The 26,137-nt window shown below is 43.4% G+C and overlaps 1 protein-coding gene across 20 annotated transcripts in view; it reads right to left on the reverse strand.

The window, feature by feature from the left end:
- MAF (MAF bZIP transcription factor) overlaps positions 1-26,137 on the reverse strand; it is a 698,813-nt gene that overhangs the window by 94,493 nt on the left and 578,183 nt on the right. For 13 of the 20 annotated variants that reach the window (XR_001557777.2, XR_001557779.2, XR_001557786.2 and 10 more), the window contains one exon: positions 17,933-18,719. The exons of 1 other annotated variant lie outside the window; for it this stretch is intronic. The gene's annotated coding sequence lies outside the window, so the exon portion shown is untranslated. Of the gene's footprint in view, positions 1-17,609; positions 18,720-26,137 lie in introns of those variants that run through there. 6 more of the 20 variants (XR_001557781.2, XR_001557767.2, XR_004308685.1 and 3 more) reach the window with 1 other exon arrangement.

The following is a 26,137-nucleotide window of genomic DNA, read 5'->3' on the forward strand; positions in this document are numbered from 1 at the left end:
ATGGGGTGACACCTCCAAGATCACCTGCAACCCAGGCCGGGGCTGCAACAAGTGACCTTCTGATGTTTTGATCCATAGTGTGAAGAGGCCTGGGCAGCTCTCAGGTGTGCCCACAGAACTGGGACAGGTAAAGGACCTATGGCAGAAAGCAGCACAACTTACAGGGTGCCAAAGTGCAAATTTATTCTGAGTAATGTCCACTGGAAGGGGAAAAAGCTCCCATAGGGACAAAGGTGAAAGGGTGCCGGCTCCCTGCTCTTTGCAGACAGCCAGGATGCTAATAAAAATCTTGCTGTACGGAGGTGGATGGTGAAAAGCAAATATCAGTTCTTGGGAACAGATTTACTGCCGTGGTGGAACAGGTCAGTGCAGAGGGAAGTGGTTTGATCAGAAAGCCAATGAAATTCAGATAATAATTATGCTCAGTAAGAGGCAAAATAATCCTTTCATTTGCTGGGAGGTTTCAGTCATGCACTTTGACCTTCATCCCAGTGTTTCATTAATAGTTTATATTAACAATTAATGGTTGCTTTCATTGGTGTGCTGTGCAACTCACATCAGAGTTAATTTTCACGTTGGATGTAATAACACATAAGTCTCATGGGATACTCACCCAATGTGACAGTGCTTTTATTTGAACCAGGAATCAGGAGAGGAAAATTAGGCCAGACACCAGCCTCACACACCTATTGCCTGAGTGCAGCCACCCTGCCTGGTGCAGCAGCTCTCACTGCCAGCTGAAGTCTATTGTAAAGACAATTTGTCTTTGGGATGCCTTCAGAGCTCAGCATCTGGCTGAAAACCCACCTAGCCCCCGGCTGCAGAGGTAGTTGAAGGAAATGCATGTTGTTTTGACTAAAAATACATATATATATATATATATATATTTTACCATGGGACCAAAACTCAATTATAATTGAATATACTTGATACCACAGCTTGATCTTACTACCATTACCATGACAGGAAATAAACTGTGACAACATTTGTGGCGACACTATCTATTTGCTCCTATTTAAGGGACAAACTAAGTGTTTAGATTTGGTGATAGTTCAACTGTGAGGAAATAGGCGTTCTGCTCCCTCGAGTGTTCCCCTGCAAATAGCTCAATTAAGGGATTAATTGAAGTGCAGAGATGTCCCCTGCAGGGCTGAAAAAATGCCTATCTGGCACGGCAGTGTCATCTCTGGAAGATTCCTTCAGCAGAGACATTGAATCTGGAGAAGACAGGGACAAAACAGGGAGGTGAATAGCTATGCAGTGCTATGGGCAGCAGCCCCGTGCATCCTCATGTATCCTCGTGCATCCCTACTGGGCATCCCATCCCACTGCTGGCGATGCAGAGCTGTGCTGTAATGATCCACCTGGCAGTGCCCGTGAGAGGTAATTTTACAGAACCCCAGTGAATCAAGTCATCAATCACTGTCACGTCGAGTAGCAGCCGCGTGTGCTCCCAGCTCGGGAAAGCCTATGCGTGCTCAGGATTAAGTTGCAAGTAAACTCAGCAGTGCTGAAATGCTTCCCTAAGTAAGCACTGGCAAAGTCCCTGCTGAAATGTGGCAGAGTTTGTGCACCGGCTCTGGCAGAGCTTAAATCAGTGCCTGTGACTTAAAGTCTGCTGATGCTTTAGCATACAATTACTGCGAGCAGAAATACTCCTGGCAGTGAAGTTATCCATGTGCAGAAGTATGTGCAGGATCAGGGCATAGCTGCATCGTTCTTTGTTCCTTTCATCACGTTAGCAATGCTGAATTAAGCCTTCAGCTTTGTCTTTTCTTGTACACAAGCCCTCTTGTATAGTTACATCACTACTGAATGATGAAGGAGAGGAACCGTGTAGCAAAGGGGATTTGATGGAAACAGCTTTCTGCTTTAACACAATTTTGTTGAAGAACTTAAGGAGGCCAAAAAAGAAAAACGAAATGCAAAAACAGGTTAGAGTTTGTAAATCTTAAGGCTTTATGAACTTGGTAGTGTTTCCTTTTGTGAGAAAGCCTGAAAACACCAGGAAAAAGCCAGAAATGCTCTGTCAGAGACACAAATAGCACGAAGAAGTTTTAACCCAGCCCTAATCACCACTAAGTGGGGGAAGGAGCATTGGGAAGAACAAAGATGTGTGGTTTCTTGCACTCTCCCTTCATTCTACCTTTGTGCCAACACTTGCTTTTGAATATATATTAAAACCTCTGCTCTGTTGCCCTACTGAGGCTGGGGATGTGCTGGGCTGGGAGGTGGCAACAGAGATTGGAACCTGTAACAGAGATTGGGCCCTGCAGTGCTTAAAACAAATACATATATGTGTGTGTGTTTAACTGTATATGTATTTTTACATTAAAATGACAAAGAGCTGTTTGGGAAGAAACTCCCAGGAATTCTAATCCTGATGAACGTGTGAACCCTTTGCACTTTTCCATGATACCATTGTGGCTTTAGAAGTGCTGCTCCGCAAAGGGAGAGAATGCCGTGCTCAAATATTTTACTAGCTGCTCACAGAAGGTTTGAAATTGTGCATCTGACTGTGCAATTTGCATTTCATCACCTAGCACCAGAACAAATGCAGCCCAATGAGTAATGATCCCGTGTTCTCACTGGTGCTGTTGTGGCAGGATGTCTAGTGGGCATGGTGGGGATGGGTTGATGGTTGGGCTAGATGATCTTAGGAGGTCATTGAGTCCAACCCCCAGCTAAAGCAGGTTTCCTACAGCAGGTTGATGGCATGGGACAATTCAGCGCTATGCCATGGACTTGCAGTGTTCCTCCTATAAAAAAGAAATCTCTCATTTTCCACGGATCTGTGGCACTCTCTGTCCCAAAGGAAAAAAAAAAAAATCATGGAGCTGCTTAGTAGCAATTCAGAGCAAAGAATGCATGTGAGAATACTGCCATTTGCTCGAGAGCAAACAGCAGCAAGGAAGAAATGAGAGTCAACAGAAGAGGCATTGGTGTCTATTCACTGAGCCCTGACTGTGTGCAGCAGCTCGCACTCAGGAAATGAGTGCAGCACTTGGAAACATCTCTGTCAAGCAGGGATGGGTGAGCTGTGCTTCCGATGGAGGCTGATGGCTGATGAGGAAGTCATAAAAGCTATCAGGGAGAGGAAAGAGGCAGGTGACATGTGTAAAAAGGCAAATATTAAGGGGATGAAAGGGATTATAAAGCAAAGCTGAAAAGATGTAAAAAGCTGATTAGGAAAGCAAATATGACAGAGAGAAGAATTGCCTGTGGGGTGAATATAGACAATAAAAGATTTCTTTTACACAGGTAAAGAAGATGAGATTAGCAGAGAGGCCACTGGGCTACTGAGAGATGCAAGAGAGAGCTTGGAGAGCTTAATAACATGGGGAGAAAGGGTAAAATAATGGAATTGAATGATTTTTGCTAGCTGACCCTCAAGGGACCAGAAATGCAGGAACAGGCACAGAAGCAAAGCGCCCTGCAAAAGCAAAGCAGGGAACAGATCAGGTCATTGGCAAACTCTGAAGCAAGGTGATGCTGCTGGGGAAGGAACACAGCTGCATGTGGAAGGTGTCGTGGAACCTGAGCCACCTCATAGAAGAGCAGGAAAGATAAAGTGCCCAGTAACAGGTTTGGGTTCCCTCCTTGGAGATAAGAAGAGAAGCTGATAGGGCACAAATATATTTGAGCATCCACGACAAGAGACAGGAAGAAGCCAAGAAATATTGGCAGTAGGTTATCAGCTGGTACAAGTGCATGTAAAATGCACGTGCATTTATTCCCACTAGCTGAGATTCTGGCCCCAGCCCTGCAGTGTAATTTGAATCAGAGGCTGGTTTTTAGCCATGTTAGCAGGGATGAGATCACCCAACATCTGGAGAAATATGAACTGATAAAAACGGATCTGCCCAGCTTCATAAAGGGTAAATCTTGTCTGACAAATCCGGCAGAATTTGTTTTAGGAGCTAAAGTGAAAAACAGGCAGGGGCGAAGCAGTGGAGCTAATCCACATAGATTTCAGAAAAGTCATTTAAACGCAGCCCAGGATGGTAGACTAATATGTAAGGTTAGCAAGTATGGCATAAAAACCATTGTCCTTGAAAGACTAAGGAAATGGTTAGGTGATTAAGGGCAGGTTGTAATGGTAAAACTTTATGGGTCAGAGAGGAGGACGGTGATGTGGTGAAGACAGCTATATTTGAGGTTATTACGATGACGGTTCAAGGCATCGGATGGAGACTCATACTTTTTACTCCGTAGAAAAACTGTTCTGAGGAAAGTGCTACCCCAGGTGGTTCTAATCCAAAAATCACACCGAAACCAAGGCCAGTCTATCTTCTGGGGGGCATTTGTGGAACATAAAATCTTCCCAGGTCAGCAAAGCATACAATGTACAGGAATGAAATCAGGCCCAGTGAGCCCAACAAATGGAGAAAAAAAAGTGCTCTCCCCTAAGGCAGGGCAAGGTCAGGTTGGCCAGAGGAATATATATGATGTGATGGGGTCTGCAGAACTAAAAGATGTCAGAACAAAGAAAGGGTTTAGGGATGTCAGCACACAGTATGGATGTAGTGATTCCTGAATGTGTTAGCCCCTTGTCTTGGCAGAGCTGCAGCTTGCTCTGGGTGATGGTGGGCAAGGCCCAAGGACAACAGGATGCCCAAAAGCAGGGGAAAAACAGGGAAAAATAGGCGCAATGTGATGGAGATGATCCAGGATATGAAACCAAGAAGGGGCAGTGGTTAACAGAAGACTCAGGCAGTGAGAACCCTCAGCACATCCTCTGTGCAATCCAGACCCTCTGCAAATGCACACAACCTCATGTAGACAGCCTTTGGGTTCCTGAATATGGGGCTGGGTTCAGCCAGAGACCCCGGATTCAGCATTTCTAAGCGTTCACATTGAGCTCTATTGGCATTTCCAAGTGTCCAAAGGACTTGAGGTTAATGTGAACTTCTCACAATCTAGCCAGCAGAACTGGGCTGGGAGGGTCAGCAGGAGCCACACAAAACTCATCCATTTGTGACACTACCTGTCTTCTGTTTCCCCCTCGTAGAGCCAGGGAGAGTATCCCAGCCCCAGCTCCCCCCAAAGCCGGACATGGGGTGGGGACCCTGGCACAGGAGGAGGAGATGCTGCTCGTCATAGCAAGCTGCTGCATAGATAGGAATCCCAGATTGATTAATTGATTAATCACACCTGCTAATTACATTGAACAAATAGGCAAAATTAATATTTGATGTAGGTCTCTACAGAGACTGTATGGATCAATTTTCCACAGATAAGACAGCAAAGTTCTTGCAGAAAACACAGAGAAACGCAGCAACATCTCCCCAGCTCCATCCCATCCCATCCCATCCCATCCCATCCAACTGGCACTGTGCACCCATGTCCCGCTTGTGGAGACATGTAAGCACATGCATGTGCTCAAAACCGCTCCCAGGGCTGCCTGGCTGATGCTCGTATGAAAATCAAACATCAAAAACACATCAAGATAATGAAAATAGCAGATCAGCTGCATTTAATACATAAATCAGCATCGGAAGCATTGTTGCGAGCTGCCTTCAAGTCAAGCTCCCATTAATACTGAGTAAAAATACTGGTGTTTTTCAGGAGTCTGTAAAAATCCCTTTCTCAGGAAAAAAGCCAGGTCTGTTTGCATGGCATTGCCACAGCTGTCCAACCCCACCCTTGTGCCCTAGGATCTCCCCTCCCCAGATCCTTCCCCCCACTGTATTTTTTGGGAAGCTTCCTATGTAAATATACATTATCATATATTTGCCAGGAAGTTGCTGCGCTGATTTGGTGGCTTTGCGGAAAATGGATTTTAAAATGGATTTGTTATTGTGACAGTGAATTTCTTTTGTCTTGGATTACTGTCTAACTACTATCTCGTGTAAGTAACAGACATTCTGCAAATCTAATGCCAGGTTTTTGTTTCATATACCTCTACTAATCTAGAGAGTCTGGTTGTATTAAGAAACAGCATCAGAAAGGAGTTAAGCCAGCATATCCTCATAAAGCTGAGATAGGCATGAAATGTAATGAAAAATCCTCCTGCAAATAGGCTGCATTTTCAGCCCTGAGTCTTTATTTATTAAACCTACTTTAGGAAATTCAGACAATCTACCAACATAGTTTGGAATGATGTGCTGTGAGCTTACAGAGTAATCTTGGGAGAGCAAAGAACACCTTGTGTTCTCACAGCAAATATTTCCTTGTCTTCAGAAGGATTTTTTGGTGCATGAGAAAAAACACTGCCTTTATTTTCATAAGTGATATCCGCGTCGGTGAGGAGCCTGGCACTGGACCAGCCAGCAGATGCATGTAGCAAGAGGGAAATGAGGTGGTGGTGAACCAGCTCTTGGCTCAGGCAGGTACTCCCAAAACCTTGTGAAAATTGAACCTTACCATGAAGACAGTGTATCGGAGGAGCTTACTTGGTGATCATTACTGCAGTGCCCAGATCTCCAGGCTGTGATGGACCCCATGTCATGCCCCTGAGAATGGCAGGTGCCATTAGTGCCATGCCCCAACCTAGCACCAAGGCCAAGTCCATCATGCAACGAGGGTGCCCACCGTGGGAACAGACTGGAATAAAACTGCCCAAGTTCCAAACTGAAATCCTTAGAACTTCTGTTCAACTGCCAGCAAGCCCTGAATCATCTAATGTCCACAGACATATTTCCCATTTCCTTTAAGTGTCCTGGGTGCCTCAGCCCAGCTTTTGTGCATGCCCAGCTGCTTCCCAGAGTGGCAGCTTGCAGCCAGGAGCTGAAGCAAGGAGCGGGGCTGACTCAGCCCTGTCTCCAACTGGGACCAGTTTTACCTGCCCAGACCCTGGTGAGAAGGCTGAACTCCACATTCACAGAACATAACTACAGGCAGAGGATAGGAAATGAGGTTATGTGCAAACTACCAGGCACTGCACTGAAAACCACCTCCTGGTCTACATTGTCTGATCACAGCACGGGGCTGAGCTAACAGAACCTGGAGGCTCCGGAGCCAGCAGCAGAGGAACTATTACTGTCCCCCCCTCTATGCTCCAGGCAATGCTCAGCCAAGCAGAACAGCAGGAGCAGAGCTGTGGTCATAGCATGCAGGGGGGCTGTGCTTGAGGCCTGTGTCCCAGGAATGCAAACTCCTTATGAATCGGAAATTCCTCGAATTCATGCTCTCATGATGTGAAGAAAAATGTGCCTTTTAAAATTCTCACAGCCACTTTATTGCCATAGCCTGGCAAGGAGGAGAATTTTACGCTAATCGGAAGGGAAAGCACAGCACACCTTTAAATGAATATGGATAACATTATTCTATTACTCTGATGATTATCACCTAAATTGCCTCGTAAAATGCTTAGCACTGTTTATCCTGACAGTGTTTTGATGTTGGAGAAATTCTCAGTCAGGGTCGAAGAAGGGATGAGTAACAGTGAGGGTAGTGGTGAGCTGCTGGGTCACAGCAGGCTCAGAGCCCGTCCTGCCCCAGTGCAAGCCAAAGCTCTGGGGAGACCTGAGAGCAGCTTTTCAGTATGGGCGGTATTAGGAAGAGAAGGACAAACTCTTCAGCAGGATCTGCTGTGATAGGACAAGGGAAATGGTTCCAAACTCATGGCCGCAGCCATTAGTGTCCTCTCATTGTGCATCTCTTTGGTAGCATAAGGCAGCCACCATGCTGCTCATGTGCACCAAGGCACATGGGGCTGGGGGTTCAGGTTATTGTCAGGGCTTCTTTTGCCACTCAGCTCCTACAGAACTTACAGTGACACCAGACTTACTGGCAGACAAATAGTTAGGTGTGTACACTGTCACTGTCGGAAGAACATTTATTGTTCTCCTTACCAGTAGCATCCAGCCAGCTCTCACAAACATGAGGACTTGATGATCCCCAAGGTCCCTTCCAAGTCCTACGATGCTGTGATTCTGAGATCCTATCTGTAACTGAGTGGAGCACACTGGGGCCACTCAGAGGAGCTACCTGAGCCACACAGGCTGTGTCTGCAACCCCTGCAGCCTGGCAGATTCTCTCAGACATTTTAAAAAGTACCAGCCGGGATTAGAGTCAAATGACATTTGCTCATCTGAGCTTTCTCTCTGTAACTGACACAGGGAGAAAGAAAGAGAGAGAAAACCTGAATAATTGAAAGGAGAGGAGGGAGAAGGAAAGATTAGGGGGGGAAAAAGGCTGAGTTCTCAGTTGGCAAGGGGAAATCCCACCAAGGATATGTGGAGATAATACTGAGCTGCTATTATATGCCTGTAACCCTCTGAAGGAGAACTTATCTCTCAATGGATCTGCAAGGATGTTTTAAATGAATCAGTAAATGAACCAGTCTGGGGATGTGAACAAAATATGTGTTTTCTCCAGCCTCTAAATATAAACAAACAAAACATAAATATTCAAAGATCACTCTAGATAGTCCTCTCGAAAACTCTTTGAGTAATAAAATAAATAGGATGGGTGTTTGTATTTCTGAGCAGCTGATCTCCATGGGGAAAGCCAGGAGGGAAGGAGCTGTCTCGCGGTCCCTGGCTGCTGATTTACTCACCCGTCACTGCCGCCCCGTGCTGAGCAGTGTCCACACCACATAAAGCTCAGTGCTAACATACGACACACATAATGGACCTGCTTGGAAGTCCTCGCTCGAGGATTTATGAAGAACAATCTAATTATTCAACTCAGTGCTGCTCACTACCATTATTGCTCCTATTTAAAGCCTCCCTGGAATAGGCAGTTTGTCTCAGGGGACAGACCTTGTCATAGCGGTTTTCATTGATAGAAATACGCTCCTCCAATTTGATAGCAACCAGCTAATCCTGGAGGGACTCGGTAAACATAGCTCATACCTGATCGGCCCCAGGAATTAGGCCTTGACAGCCTCGATTTTCTGGGAGCAGAGAAATGGGGTTGCTTTGCCAATAAACTCTAATTAAAGGGGAGAGGAGCACAAGCCCATCTCTGCAGCACACACCAAAGTGCTTGCTGGCTGGTGATTGTTCCAGCATCCCAAAGGAGGGAGGGGGCTGCCAGCCTCCCAGGCCTGATCAGATGCAGGATGCTACGTTATTTATAACCCTGTGATATGTAACAGATGAGAGGAGTCACCTTGGCTAAGCAAGCCACTCTTGTACCCTCACCTTGGGATAGCTCCTCTTTTGCATAGCTCAAGCCATGGGGCTGGCAGAGCAGGGAGAGTTTAGGGGAGAGCCCTCATTTGCATGGATTCCCTCATTCTCAGTGGAAAGTGGTTTTTAATTTGCCTGAATATTGATTCTATTTGTATGCAAAAAAGAAAAAGAAAAAAAAAAAAAAAAGAAGAAAAAAGTCCTTTGTTCCTCTTCTCTTACCAAAATGCATTGGTGGACAGTCACCAAATTCCTCTCATTAGCTGCTGGCAAGGAGCTGAGTGCTCCTTGTGGACAAAGAGATGAGGAGCAATGAGAGCACACAGCTTTAAGTCGGTCAGCCTTAACAAGAACCTTTCTTCAGCCCTCCCCATGATAATTGAAGGATGCCCTGACTTCAAGCTCCTGAGCAACGTCAGGAGACATCCACAAGGATTTAAGGTTGTGATATTCAAAGGGCCCTTGGGGAATTAGTGGTCAAGTTTTTAAAGGTGTTTAGATACCTCACTTCCATTGATTTTGAGACTGGCTACACGTGTGAAAACCTTGCTATTGCTTCTGCTGTTTTATCTTTCTTTGCTCAGGGCAATGCTAAGAATGATATATGGGCCATAATTAAAAATATACATGGAAAGAATAACCCATATCTCTACTTTTCTCTATTCCCCATCCACTTAGGAAGCCCAGACCTCTTGCACGTGTGTAGAAACAGGAGCATTTCTTTCTGAGCTATTTTTCCTCCATCATCTAGATCACAGTTTTAGGTCCCTGTTCCAACCCATCCATCCAAGCTTGGCTTTTTTGGGCATTTCTTAGCAGGAGCTGCAGATTACTGCACTGAGGCTTTCCTCATGGATCCGTTTTCACTTTCATCCCTTCTGAGTTTTGAAGGCATAACAAGCAAAAAACACAGCTTAGCACAGAGCTGGGTGTTACAGAAGCTGCATGGGGATGGGAGGGCATGCAGCTCCTCACAACTTCATTTTTGAGGGCAAAAACACAAATGCAATGCATTCCAGGGCACAACAGGCAGCTCCTGAATGCAAAGAGTAAGAGCATGTGCTTTTCCTCCAGACCAGATAGGTTGCTGCAGAAGGTTTGACCTGCTGTGCCTATCATGTAACACCGACTCAATGCTTTGACTCCTTGTGGCTGCTGGGTGTTGCTGTATTGCCCCCCCCACACACTATAGCTTGATATAGAGTTGGTAAGTTGTGGTATAATGCAAACAATCTGGATTCTAACTTGCTGCCTGGAAATCAGGTGAATGCAAGCCAGAAACCCACACGGTCATGTTATAGATGGTGCTGTATCACAATTGACAAGAAAAGGCCCATTCCCACCCTCAGCATGGATGTTTGATGCTGAAGGCAGTAAAAGTGCAGCTGAAGTTCTTTTGCTAGCTTGTAAGTGACAGCCCTCTCAGATCATAAATTATTTTCTGATAGGGATTTACTCTTTAAGGTAAAATGAACTCCAAAAAGAAGTCTGTAGATGCTGTCTGCACTGACTTCAATGCAGAACTGTGGTCAAGGAACTGAAAGTGTGTCCTTGCCATGCACTTCCACCTTCCTTACATGTTAAAACCCCCAGATAGCAAACTGGCTGGGGCTGAAACTTGCATGCCCAGTGGGGAAGGTGGGGAAGATGAGGGGAGAGGAGAATGAAAGAGAAAAGAAAGAAGGAAAAAGGGGAGGAAGAAAGGGAAAGAAAAGTAGAAAGGAAGAGGAATGAAGGAAGGAAGGAGGAGGAAGGACAAGAGAAAAAAGTCTTAGCTAGTTGGGCCCTCAGTGTACAGCAGTCCCACATATGGAAGCTGGCCTTGAAAGCATTACATGTCAGAGCTCCCACCTAATAAGTTAGTTCAGCTGCAGTTCACTTCCCTCAGCCTGTTCCAAAGTATAAATACCCTCCTCTGCTCTGTGTGAAGACACACACTGCCACACTCCCACCTGCACACCCCCAGGCCTCCAGTACCCACCTCTGTCCCAAAGGCAATGCTCAGTAGAGCTCACATGTGAAACCTTCCTGTGCTCACAACACAGAAGTGAGATTCTTGCAGTGCAAGTGGCCATTCCACCCAAATCAGCTGCATTGCTTCCTACAGCCTGTGTAAGGCTGTAAGACCCCACTGCCTCATGCAAAAGTCAGTGCAGAATAACTCCCCTGTAGACATTAGAACCTCTCCTGACCTCACTACTAAAATATTTGAGGCAGTGAAGGAAGTGAGAGAAAAAAGCCGTTCTGTGGACATGCTGCAGCATCTCTTTATCTTCAGAGCCTAAAGAGGGTGGAGTGCAATTAGCTCATCCGTGAGAAATCTGGGCAGGCAAGGAGCTTTGCGCAGTTTGGGTTCAGCTCTGGACTTGGATCCTGCCTGGAAGGCAGATAATTCATTGCTGCAGGGGGTCTGGTGGGAATGTGGACCTGTGAATGGCATCTGGAACAGGAAGAGGGACAACTTGGTGGCCATTAGATTCCAAAGCTGCAGCCTCTGTGCTGCTGCTTTGTAGAACGAGAAGAGCAGAGCAAAAAGGAGAATTGCTCCAGCAATACTCCATTCCTCAACCTTTTTCCGTGCTAAACATCAGAAAGAGATGGATTTTGCACAGACCTGGACCTTACAGTCTATATATTGGGTCTCCCCAAGCAGCAACACTGCTGCATGGCTCTGTACCCAGTGCCAGGAGGTAGCAAAACTTCCAGGGCTGGCGTGAACCCCAGGGTGCATCCCAAACCAAATCGTGTTTTTTTGAGAAATGGAAGCAGAAGAAGATATTCCCAGGCAGCTGGATGTGAGAGTATTTCAATATCCGCTCATCCAAGCTTTAATCTCTAAATTGCAAAAACATTAACATTATTGATTGATCAGACATCAATCCAACAGGAAATTTAATTAAATTAAAATGTGTCACTGAGCAGTCCTCACTGCGTCACATATAAATCTTGGTAATAAGTTGACAAAGACAGCCACAACTGATACTGTGTTCCCAGCTTCATTTATCCACCACCATTTTATTTTCCTATGCTGACCATAAGCATGCCCACAGATATTCCCTATGTCTTCTTGATGCACACCAACCCAAGCCCAAGCTCCCAGAGCCCCGCCAGCACTGAACATGGACTGTTCATAGAATCACAAAGGCATGGAACCATTGAGGTTGGAAAAGACCACTAAGATCATCCATCAGCTCACCCCCACCATGCCCACTAATCAAGTCCCTCTTTGTCACATCTACACTCTTCTTGAAAACTTCCAGGGATGATGACTCCAGCACTTCCCAGGGCAGCCTGTCCCATTGCCTCACATAGCCAATAGAGCCCAAACCACACATCTCCTGAGCAACACCTCCACGCAAAGCACTGCTCAGCAATGGATCAGCACAGCTTTCCCATCTCAGACCTCATATCAGCATTCTTTTTCCCTAGCGAAATGACTGCATCGAACCACACCGGAGCCTCTGCCGACACACAGACACATGCAGATAATAGCAAGAAGCTATGACGGATGATTAAGAAACAACTCTGTACAGTAACTTCTTTGGAGTACTATAAATCATCACGGCCGACTGAATAACACAAAAAGAGATTAAGAAATATTTTCTCCAATTCACTTCTGAACAGCAGTGGGTTTGGTTTGCTGTCACTTCTGGCAGCATGGTATTTACTGTAATTTATTATTATTGTCGCTGCTTGCTGCTATTCAGGCAGCCACCGGCAATTTACAAAAAAGTTTGGCAATCTGGGAAGTGTTTGTGGGCTTTTCTCTATGCTGCTTCTTATAGCCATGAGGGTGTCTTTGGTTCCCTGACATCTGCTGCTCTGGTTCCCAAATACTAGGAAAGGAAGGGAAACCCAGATCAGTATTTACAGACATCAAAATCCAGCACTAAGCATTTTGCAGAGAGAAGGGAAACAAAGATTAGGTTACTAGGATGAACCTTATTTGCCATCAATGGCTCTCACACTCACTGAGCAGTCTTATGAGCTGTGCTACCTTCAGGAACCACTTGTGTTACTTTTCTGTTGTTTCCTTTAATCTCACTAAATCCCAACTCCAATTCCACTTCTCAATAGCCATCCCCCAAACAAATCCCAAGGTAATTCCAATCGGCGTGTGAATGGATGTGAAAATAGAGCTGTCTCGGCATCGATTCCACAGACAGGGCACAGATTGTCGCTGTCTGCACCTCCCACTTGCAGCACAAGAACAGCTTTCATGCCTTTGTCACAAGTGCCAACCTGGGGAAGTTGTGATGCAAAAGCAAGGAGAGGAGCAATTAATTTGCTCAACAGCATTCTTTGCTGACAATAAACTGCTTACGAATTTGATCTGATAGGGTTTACCTCTCCATGGCCCAGGTCACTGGTGGCTGTTCTGGGGTGTGGGTTTCAGCTGGGATCAGCCCCTGGTGCATCTCTGCTTTGCCAGCAAACGCTCACGCTGCACAGGAGATACAAAGTGAGCTCAGCTGCAGGGGAATGGCTCTGGAGTGCCATTCAGAGGCAATGATTAAAGAGCTGTAAATTATGAAGTGTGTCAATTCCGGATACACATTTAGATGGAGTTTGTCAGCCCCGGCTCTGGAATGTGTATCGCCCACAGAAACCATCCAGAAAAGCCAACAGACTGCTTTAAACCCCAGCGTGCGATGGGCCCCCAACTAGGATTTAATGGATTAGAGTGGCTGAAAAGGACCATCGCCATCATCTGGTTTTGTTTCCTATGCAACACAGCTGAAGAACTTCACCCACTCATTTCAGCATCAAAGCCATAACTTCTGCTGAAGCTATTGCATATCTTTGGAAAGACACTCGCTCTTGATTTAGAGACTGAAAGTAATGCTAAATTCGCTGCATTCCTAAGCCAACTGTTCCAGCCGTTAACTACTCTTGCTATTAAAAAGGCACACATCCAGGCTGGATTTATCCAGCTCCAGCTTTGTACAGTCAGGTCCTGCTGCATCCATCCCTGCTGTGGGATGAAGCAGACTATGCTCAGGTTTAAGCTGTAGGGATGACACTGTGAATCACTGCAAGCTTTCTCTTCTCAAATCGTCTTGGAAATTGAGAAGATTTATGAATGGACAAATTCATTGAGAGCAGCTTTTGCAAGAGAACAGCCAGAATAGCCCACCCACCCTCTTCTGATGAAGTACTTCTGTAGTTTTTTGGGCTTTTTTTATTGTCTGAGTGATTTGTTTTGCTTTTAATCTGGTGGCTCTCAGAACACAAGGATGAGGAGATGCCGCTAAAGATGCGTTGCACTCCGAGCTCTCCCTTAGCACACAGCCGTGTAATTCTGCGCATCAAAGCAGCAGCCTGTGTCACATCCAGCACAGCCACTGAACAATGTCCCTTTAGAAAGGGCACCGGGTGAGAGTAGCTTTATGACACTATTGATTTATCCTGTGCCTGCAGTTAAAAACTATACCCAGACAGACAATAAAAATAACTGCTCTAACCATATAACAGCTTCCTGCTACTAAAATGGATTTTACACTTAAAGTCATGGAGGGCTTTTCTTTCTTTCTCTTTTAAGTCTCAATTACTTTTTCTTGGTTTTTTTTTTTTTTTTTGTTTTTTGTTTTTTTGTTTTTTTTCTTGTTTTTCTTTTTTAATAAATGGAAATGCGGAATTTTGAGAGCTGTTTCAGTGCTGATGTTTTCCTTTTCTTCTGACACCCTCAGTGCTATTTTTTTCTTTTTAAAGGATTATTTTCCTGTCTCACAGTTGTGTTGCAATTGCACCCCATAACCAGGTATTAATCAGGCCAGATATTTTAATGCAGCCTTCCTGCATGCAGGAATATGCAGTTGGAGTGGTAATCTGGAAGGGATTTACCGTATAAAATCAAATTGATTACGGTCTTTGTGGTCAATTGGATGTGCAGGGATTGATGTTCTATCATTAGATTCAAACTTGAAAATAATATCAAAAGCAACAGGATCATCCCCCCCCAGAAAACCTCTTCTAATTCAAAGGACCCCACTGGAGGGACAGGGATGCAGATTGAGATTTATGCAGTTTATCTTTGCTGCCCTGAAACTGGTGTTTAAACAAGTTGCTAGCAAGTTTGTGTGCCAGCATGTGCTGGGAAAAACAGCTCAGAAGAGGGAAAAGGAGAGTGAATCTGCTTTCCAAGTACCAGCCGCTTCCTATTGTTTTTATGATTCAGGAGACATTGCCTGAATGACACATAATGTGAGATACTGTAGTGTGGCCTCCTGTCCCTGGAGACGCTCACAGAAATTAAATGATTGTGCTGGTGGGGATTTTGTAAAAGCAAACAAACAGTGCAATAAATGAACATAAATCCACAAAACATTGGTAGGAAAATCAAGATTTGGCTCTTAACTGGGGGGTTTTCTTCCACATCTTAAGAGGAATTAATCTCCTTGTTTTAAATCAAGGAATATGTCTTCAAGATATGCTTTTATTTTAACCTGCAAAACACACTAACAGGACTTCTTACACATCCAAACAATTGGTTTGGAGTTGCTATGGGACCCCTACACAAAGCCAGCATTGTTGGCTCCCTGTATGGCAGCACAACTCAAGAGCAGATCCCACAGGATCCATCTTTTCCCTGTTCATTGCAGGGCAGTAGGACTAGATGACCTTTAACAGTCCCTTCCAACTCAAATGATTCAATAATTCTGTATTTCTATGATCTTTAAAGGAGACTCATCATCCATCACAGCAAGCTTCACCTGGGCTCCATCAGCCTTCGATGAGAGCTTGACGTCTCTAAATAAAGAGATAACTGGGAGCAGGATTTCTCCTTGCAAGTCCTCACTGCTCTGCAATGCTGAAATAAATCCTTATGGGGGAGTGATCCCTTCTGGTGCTTTTCAAAGCCTGCTCTTGAGAGTAGCAGATATATTTATATTGGAGGTGGGTTGCTAAGCACAGAAACTACTACATAGGAGCTAGGCACAACAAACCCGCTCCCCAGGTTTGACTCTGTGCTCAAATACAGCTACGTGGGTGTAGATGGCTGTGTAGCTCAATAATTGTGATAGCACATAAATCCTGAGCAGGAAATTATTTAAGGTAGCTATGGCTCCTGAGAGTTTGCACTATGAAGATGCTCAACTGGGGCTGTGCAGATGCAATAAGGAGGCTGCTGTGCTTCATCCTGAAAGGAAGACATTCTGCATGCCTACTGGTATAGGTGAGAATGCAGGTGCTACTCAGGAGATGGAGTGGGGATAACAGGCCACAAAGCAACCTGGATTAAAGGGGAAAAGGCCACGTCCCACGTGGTGCAGTCCCATGCCACAGACTGATCTCACTTACAGAGCGTGAGTGCTCACAAACTTATGCCAACATCAGAACTCTGAATTTGCACAGTTCTGGGATTTCATGTTATATCCAGGAGGTTGTTTTGACATATGTTCCTAGAAGATTGAACAAATGTCTTCTGCCTCATTTCATTTCCCCCCTCCAAGACTGGCAAAAGAGCAGCAAAGAATCTGTATGTGCCGCATCGCTCTGTGCTTCCAGCTGGATATTACTTCTGGGGAAGAAACTGGCTCAAAAGAACAAGATGGAGGTAAGCCTGGGAGATCTGAGGGGATGCTGCTGCCTGTAGCTCAATGAGCTGGTCTTTGGGAAGTGTTCTCAGAGCTCACCAGTTCACCAGTGGGATGCCAATTGCCAAGTGCTGCTATCAGTTGATTAAAACACTGCCTGCCAGCTTCCTGCTTGATAAAACTAAGTACGATCTGATTGGGAATTCTCAAATCCATTACAGAATGGCTAGTCCATCACTTAAATCAGCACACATCACTTTGCTATAAATCATCAGCATACTCTGTTAATATACGTGCAGCAGCTAAACCCTGACAGTCCATCAAACCACCCTCGAGTGCCAGATTCTAGGGGGTGGGAAGCAGACTGAGCTTCAAACCACAAGGGTTTCCTGTTGTTCCTTGCTCAGCTGGGTGAAGGTCATTTCCTCTCTTCACTCCTGCAGAAGGAACTCAACTCTCAACCCTTGAAGATACAGCAGCAGCCCCTGCAAGGAGCCCTATCCTGCACAGCCACACCAGCTTGGTAAGGTCACTCCCTCCAAAAAGAAATGCAGTCGTGTTATTTATCTGTTCTGCATGCTGTAGCACTGCCAGTAGAAGAAAGGGGCATGCTGTCACTACATCGAGGATAACCCACTAACTGGTTGGGAAGCTTTAAGAAAAACAAACAAACCACAAACAAAACACATCTCCCTTGATGCCTCTTTTGGGGCTTTTTAATCTGCTGAGTTGGAGGTGGGTGCCCAACTCCAGATATACATCAGTGTTTGCACATCAGCTGCAATGTATTCTTGATCATCACAATGTGATAGATGGAAGCATAACACAAAGTGCTGTGGGCCCCTTGCTATCAAAGTAACAACAAAGATATACCAGAAGAGGACATGAACTACAGCAGAAAGGCGAAGTTTTAGCACCTTAACTTCTTAGAATTTTAGAGATCTTGGGGAATGGAGCAAAAGGATGCAAAAGCTTCTAGAGGGAGTGAGCAATGAAACTGGGAGGCCATTCATTATTGATCACCTGAGCAGCAGATTAAAATGAAAGGAGATGTTAGGAAGGTAGTAAGTCCCAGTCATAGGAATTCTCCAGTAATGTTCCAACAATTCTAGCCTCTAATTCCACCATTCCCCTTCTGTATCCTTCCTTTTACCTTCTCTCTCTTCCATGCCACTCCTTCTGTTCTCCTTCTCCATTCTTTTACATTGCAATTAAACACTCTAACATTAACTCAACGTACAGACAACATAGCATTTCTATGCAAAATAACAATACATGTTTTTTTCTCTGGTGCAAAATCAGTGTAACGCTGTATCTGGTCTCAATGCATTTTATTTACAAGAAAACATGTAAGCAGGAGACAAATATCTTTTGTTTGCACTGTTTCAGAAGCATAGACTACAATATTAGGGGTATTTCATACCCCCTTTTGCATTGCTGAAAGTCTGGGAAGTCTCAGCAGAAGTGAGACTGGAATAGGTGGTAATAAAGCAGAGATTCACAGGCATAGTTTCTTCATTTATGCTAACACAAAGCAAAAGGACAAAAGAGGCTCCCCAAATTCTGCCCCTGAGGTCCAAATTTGAATATATATTTTTAAAGCTGGCCAAGCAACTGAAATTAAGCCTCACATAATTAAGTTCCCGTAATTTGAACGGAATGTAGTCCTGGGAAAGTTAGCAGTATGGAAAAACAATGGCAAAGCAGGTACATTGAATTTTTGGTGCCATTCCTGTCACATCAGAAGTCCACAAAGAGGAAATTTAGGGTAAGTCAAGAGTTCTCAGTCTCTGGTGTGCAGACCCCAGATGTCCATGGGCTAAACCCAACAAGCAGCTGGCCGGGTGGTGTGCTCCCACCTGAAGATCTCTTTGGGCTTTCTCTAGAGGAATGTGATGCTGCCCCAAAGTCTCTGTTCCTCAAAAGCACCACTTTCTTCTTCTTGAATGTATGTAGCATTGCTCTCTGGTCCTCATACCCGCCAGCAGTCCTGGCTTACCTCCTGCTGCTGAAGAAACTTTTGGCCTCCTCATGGTGCAGATTTATAAGCAGTGTGATCTCTTCTCAGTCCAGACGTCACCACTCCAGGTCTTCTGGGAGACTAAGGTTGGAAATTGGAAAAGGGATCACAAAACGTGATAAAAATAGAAAAAAAATAAGGAGAGCAACAAGAAGGAATAGCTACAGAAGATGGAACAGTTAATGAATAGAAAGGATAATGAGCCAGAAGACTTGGTGGAAGAAGGAAGAATAGCAGTAGCAAGAACTGCCAGACACCAACAAAAAAAGGCATCACACAAAGCATTTGATCCTTTTTGTAGAACAAACTCCACTCCAGGGTGGGATGGACGCTCACAGTGGGTTGACAGCACTTCTCTTGCAAAGGAGTGTTACATACACCCCAGGGAACTTCACGGTAGCATGGCTTGCCCTTGGGATCAGAGCTGAATGTCCCACCAAGTTCTGATTTGCTTTTGGAGAGAGCTCCCTAGTGGATCTCCTCGTTCTCCAAAAAGGCTCTGGAGCTGAACTACTGCCCCCCCAAAAAAGTGGAGACAACCAGAGGACTAGTGTAAAACCACACTATTGCTCCAAACAAAAATAGCAGCATACTAAAGTGTAGGCAAGAGAGGCAAAGCTACTGCCAGTAACCTTATATAGACTAAAAATATGAGGGGAAAAAAAAAACAAACAAACACCAAAAACTAAGAAATATGCTGAAAATAACAGACGGTTTTTGCTTTAGTTTGTTGTTTTTCTTCTTAATACTCTGCTATTTATTACTATTGTACCTTTAGCAGTTCCTAACAGCTAACATGAGTGAATGGTTCTCTGCTTAAAAGAGTACTGAAACACAGCTTGCCCAATGATGACCAAACTACATGGGAAGAACTACATATAATAAAACAAATGATTTATGAAGTTATTGTTTCCTAGGTTCTCACAAATAACCTTAGCTGGTGTTAATCATCCACCCTCTGCTTTGTGTTTACCACCACGTAAAATAGGCTTTCTAAAGTGGCTATTGAGGGGCATAATCCTTCAGAAAGGCAGGATAGCTTCAAACAGAGGCAAGTAATTCTAGAATCTGAGCAAAACATGTGACATTGTCCCTCCATGTGCATGGGAGGGTTCACTACGCAGAACTGAAAGGTACCAGTGCTATTATTCCCAGCTTGCAGTTCTGTTCTATCCCTTTGCAATGCTCTGGCAGTGTCACGTTTGAGGAAGACTGCTCTAGAACAGCAGAAGCCTGCACCAGGACTTAGTGTCCTTCTGTATCTGAATTTATTGTTTTCCCTGAAAAAGCTCTTTGATCCTTTGGTACTTCACCATTTGTCATGCTGTATCCTTGTCAGAAGGGAATGGTGGAACTTGAGACCTCCTTGTTGGATGTTTTTAGGTGTAAGGTTCAGTCGGTTCCGTTTTAGCATACAGATGAGCTTTCTTGACCTTAACAAGTCTGCACTTTAAATAATGCTTAAATAGCATTCTAGTGGGTCGCACGCAGTTTACTTACGGAAACTACAAGGAAATCAGGCAGCTTTTCAACTCATATATCAAAGATAAAGAGACTTACACATAAAAGGGTGAATTATTTTGATTTGTAGTTTTCAAGCTACTACACATTCACCAACATAAATGCTCCTTCATCTCTGGTTTCTGATAGTTCATATCATGTTCAGTGGCCCAGATTTTCAGAAGTGACAGTTCTGGATGCCAGTGTTTCTCACTGCCAACCCAAGGAGCCTTAAAGATGCCAGACATTGTTAAGATATTGCGCATCTTTGGAAAACAGTGTATTATTAACCTCTCTCAAACAAGACACCCTAAAGCAACAGCATGGAAAACCATGAGAGGTGGATTTTCCAGAGGGATAAAGTTATTTTCTTCACCACACCGTCCCTTCCACTGGGTTGCTCATGCCAATCCACACAGCATCAGCCTTTCCCCATCACCATTCAAATTCCCTACAGAGTCAAAATTGCCAGTCCTTTTCAATACTCTCAACTGATGACCATCCTATGCATCCTATAAGAAGAGCTCATTTCCTTAGCTTTATCAGCTTTTAATTTACTATCAAAGTCTTCTAAGGCTTGATTCTGGATAGCTAAAATCTATCTATATGGTATTTGAGGGAGAGGAGGGAGGAAACCCTATCCCATTATCCGCATTATCCAGTTCCCCTTGGATGCCTTCCACGTACTTGGAGGAGCAATGTCCCACTCTTAAGGCTTCACATTGCAGCCACTGCCTTTTTGGCAGAAGAAGGGTGGATGTGGCTCCCTTCAAAGTCAATCAGTGTGACTTCTTTAATCAATGTAGAAGGTCACTACTGTACCGCCATCAAATAGAGTTGGGTACAATTCTCGCTGAGTCCTAAATGTTTATGGGGGGCTCAGGTTGCAGCGGGTGCTGGAAAAAGTCTTTTCTGGTACCTCAGCACATCTTCTATTCCTAGGACCTTCATAAGTGTTTAAGAACAAATAAGAAGTACATCCAGGCCTCTGAGAAACAATGAAGTACACAAAATGAAACTCTGGATTACACAAAACAGACTTTTGTGTTTCATTAAGTCTTTGAAGATATCCCATTTTTGCTCATGTTTTGAGTAAATTTAAAATTATTTCAAATTTCACATCAGAATAATCTACAAAATCTCAGTGGGGTCACAAAACATAAATCTGCATTTCATGGGACTGCCGACATGAGCAAGGCATGTGCAAAAACATTCAAAGTCAGGAAACAAAGCCTGTCCAAACAAGACTATCACCTCAAAATGCTGAATCTTTTAAGCCAGAGAATTATTCTCCCCCTATTAAAATTATTATTGCCACAACTGGAACTGGCTCCAAAGCCCATTAAAGTCAAGGGTAACATTTCCATTGATTTCCAAGGAGTCTGGATCGGATCCTAAATCACCTTGTCACACTGCAGCAAAACCCAACCTCACTGCAGTGAACATACCTGATTTTCTTACACTGCCACTCCACCCATCTGAATGCACTGCAGGTACAGTCTGGGTTGTTTTAGTAAATAAATACTGTTTTATCAAAATCAACAAAGCTGAATACTGCTCCTTGTTATTAAGTTAGGACAACTAATGAAACATGCCGTTTTCTTAAGAGCGTTCATCTGCTTTAATCAAATCCAAACACCAAAAATTCTTGTTCTATCAGCCTGGTATCTTCCTGCACAAGCACAGGCTGGGGCTGGCTAGGGGCAGATGAAATGAACAAGGATCTCAAGCTATTTTTTCTTGGAGGTACATAGGCTTCTTTTACAGCTGAGAACAATTCAACAGAACCTGGTCAGATAATGGCCTGACAGCTTCTGTGTATGGAAGAAAGAAAGAAGGAAAGGAAAAAAGCTGGATGGCAAGAAGAGAAGATAGAAGAAAGGAGTGATGAAAAGCTTCATTTCACAAAACCCTTCTTTAACCTCTTGCCTCCTCTTAAAAAAATCATCCACCTAAAATTAAAATCATCTTCATACACTGCTCAGATTCTTTTCTTAGGAGGTTCTGCAATGTGAACTGCCATTTGCACTAAGAAGTAATTTTGAAAATAAGACATGGAGATTCTCTTTTCCCTCAGCAAATCAAAACAGAAGTCTACATTTGAGAGGAATTTCTGGGAAGAACAGAAAGCCCCATGGAGCTGGTACTGAAGTAGGTGCCCTAAACAAGCCTACAAGAGCATAATGAAGCAACGATTTATTGTGTGCTATGCAACTCTCACTGCTGTGCAGTATGTTGCAAGAACAAGCAAAAGGGAGAGGCAGCAGTCATACAGCCTCCTCCTCACGTGCTTCTGGATATTACCAGCTGCGTGTATGACCGTGTGACACTGAGACATGGATGCAGCCACACTGAATTGCATCTCAGAGTTAGAGCTGCACCACCTTTTCCCAAGAAAAGAAAAGAAATAAAAAACTACATTTGGATACTGTGAAGATTTGCTTAAATACCAAATGTAATTTGGATTGGATGCGTTATTGCTCTATTTGCACAAGAGGGATTTTCTGGAATGTTTTCATCAGGAGGTGAAATCCTGTATCTTCCAAAGTCAATGGCAAAGCTTCCCATGAGTTCAAAAAGAGCAGCATTCTACCCACTCCATTTAAAATGCATTAGTGACTTGTTAAAGATAGGAAATTCTGCACACAAACATAGTTATAAGAAAATCTTGGTCCGAAAGAATTACAATCAATTAAATGAGGAGCAGAAACATGCAACACAACTGGTATTGCACCAATCAATTACAGCAGTCAATCAATTAATTTGCAATTAGTTGTGCTTTTTTTACAATTTAAAATTCACTTGGTTTCTTGTAATGACTGCTGGATTGCTTGCAGTTCTGCCCAAGTTTCTCCCATTTCTTTAATTTAATTAAAAAAAAAATAATAAAAATCACTGCAACTAAGAGCGAGTCTTCAAGTGTGTTTGGTGAGTTATTTATAATAAATAAATGTGAAAAAAATTACCTGCAGACTACTTATGCTCCCCCCCTCAACACGCACACAAAAAGGCTAAATCAGTGAAATAAATTAATTGCTATGAATTATTCAGCTCTACCTGTGGCAATGAAAAATAGCAAGAGCATTAGATTTCTTCTTTGTGTACTAAGCCTCTAATTTATAGAGAATGCATATTAATAAAACACAGGATATTCATCAATATTCAAGTCACTGGCTGCCTGGCTATTTAATCTAAAATTACCAGCCAGCTCAAAACTCTTACTAGTTAATCATGCCATCTAAGCTATTTCGATATTGATGGTTAACATTAATTGCCCAACTGCCATTTATAAAATCCTCTCCTACATCTTCCTTTCGCCTAGTGAAGCCCTTCAGTGTGCTTAACTTTAGGAAGAAGCTGGAGAACGCCAGTTCATCCGGCCATTCTACAGCCCCAACGGTTGGTTGTTTTGCATGAAAAGGTGTCATCTCCCATTGTGTTTTTGCATCTCTGCTGCACACACTAACTCCACAGCCAAAAATAGCTATACCTGTGGGCACAAAGAGGATATAAAGAGAAATCCTAGCTCTGCTGCAGTCAGACCTTTGACTTCCATGGCATCAGGATTTCATCGCAATCAATACACATCAATGCACCACAAAGGACTGCCCAAATTCCCTTACCATACTAGGTCTTGGATCCTTAAATCTTGTTGAAAATCAGCCTCCAACTCTCGTAATAATCACCTTAGCTAGCTAGCTCTACATCATATAGGCTCAAGCTCAAGAAGTTTATCATAGCAGTAAGAATTGCTGATGGAGTGGATGTCAGTATCCTAAAGCAATTTAGGCTAATGCCAACCTTGAGCCAATCTTGATATTCATCACCTACAGCTTTTCCTCATTCTTCTATCATTTTATTAACGTAATCAGATTAAAGCAAAACAAGAAGCAAAGAGAAAAACTTTCAGCTATTTTAACCAAAACATTCTGACCTTGGAGGCTAAGATCTTGCCAACATTATTTATTGAGTAAAGAAATTCCCTTTCTCTGTACCCTGGAATAGAGACATGTTTTCTGAGTTTTGTCAGTTTGTCCCCCTGGAATTCAATTCAGCAGCAATTCAGCGCTTGTTCCCTTCCATTATCTGAGGGCTGCTCGTGAGCTCTTCCTAGCTGGGTAAGACACATGGTGGTGTTTCTCTTCCCCGATTGCTCCAGCACCAAAGCATGCTCCTGGCCTTGGGACTTATGTAAGTGTTGCCATCCACCACAGCCATGTCAATAAGAACTTGAACCTGAATGTTTGCAGAAAGCAAACACGAGAAGTGCAATAGCAGAGTCTATCCCAATCCATTTCAAAATTCTGGTAAATATTTGTGAGCAGTGTTTTGTAGCGTTCGTACAGCTCCCATTGGCAATTAAACTCTGCTTCAAAATACACGGAGGCCTCTCAGTGAATTCCAAGCTGCCGAAAGGTAACAACACACTGACAGCAGAGAGAAAATGATGACTGCAGAGTGAAACACAGCCTCGGAACAAGCAAAGACTAAATAAACTCTCAGCATACCTTGGTAATTCTTTGTGGCTCAAGCCTTGTCTGAACAGGGCTTTCACCAATGGTAGAAAACCAGGATTAAATTAAATTTAAAGATCATTCTTCTGAAAAGAATTTCTATAATGCTTTGGCTGGGCATTGTGTTTTTCTAACTAATGTTTACATAGTTTGACCAATTTTCACTTCTTTGCTTGAGCCGAAACTATTAATTAAGCTATTTAAAAATTAAATTGAGTATATGCCTCCTTTGGACTGGATCTCAGGCTTCATTTAATTGTTGGTTCTCGTGCTGGGTTTGGCTACAAGGGTGTGTGAATCTGCCTCGATTTGGAAATTAAATTTACAAATACATTTCATACAGGCTACAAAATTGAGTAAAATGCCAAAGACATGCCCTGTTTTAATTGTTCAGAATATATCCCTGTGATATTAAAAACGACAACTGCAATAAACACAGGGATATGAGCCCGGTGTAGCTGACTGCAGAGAACTGTGTGCATCCGTAAATGGCTTAGCTGGAGTTAGAGGCATAAAACAAATGTTTGATTTTGTGAGCATGAAAACATTCACACATTTCTTGTGATTTATATACAGTAATCATGCTGGATTTTCAAGTGGAAAGGGTGCCTAGAAATTACTGATAAAGGGTCATCTCTATCATTCTATTTGCAACTAATATAATGCAAGGCTTCCTGTCTTAGGGGGGGCCCAATGTGCATACCAAAGTCTGATTTAGATTTTCCCGTTGAACGGCTTTCCTGTATAGAAATCTCATGAAGACACGCTGATCCTTTAAACTTCAGTGTTGATGCTGAAATTATGCTGTGTGTCAAAATTACATCAAACAACCGCACTTATTTCCACCAGAAAAATTTGATTATTTCACTCTCATTTACATTACATTTTTTCCCAACTATAATGCTGACTTGGAAATTCCCTTAGGTCTGGACACACGAAGTACACTTTTCCAGTAGAAAGAAAGCTTTCATTATATTTCTGACTTTTTTTTTTCCTCCTTGATTTGAATGCTATAATTGGATTGGAGAGATATTTATTGCGAACTTCATGTTTTGCCAGGCTCTGCGAGCAGCATCTTTTAATTTCTCTTTTCAATGAACCTTTTGACTTGATAAAAGTGGCTCTAAGGTATTTTTACAAAAGAGGCCAACAGAGCTGGTTCATTTTAAAACCCTCTCTTTAAAGTATCTCATTTCCTTATTATTTCTTAATAGCAGCACAATCCCGCAATGTCATAAAGAATGCCGCAGTTGACTTCAGTGGGATCAGGATCACTCCTTACCATAATTAGTTCTATACTTCAAAATATTAGAGGTCATTTTATTTTTCTTTTTTCCATCTGAGGAAACATTTTGTGTAAAAAATAAGAATAAAAATTACATAAATATATATTTTCAAGGGTGTCTGTCAGTATAATAAGCTACATGCATTCCAATTGCTACAACTTATGCCTCTAATGATGTTTTCCTCTTCTCATTTACTGCA

This window comes from Coturnix japonica, chromosome 11, assembly GCF_001577835.2.
Source record: "Coturnix japonica isolate 7356 chromosome 11, Coturnix japonica 2.1, whole genome shotgun sequence".
NCBI lineage: Eukaryota > Metazoa > Chordata > Aves > Galliformes > Phasianidae > Coturnix > Coturnix japonica.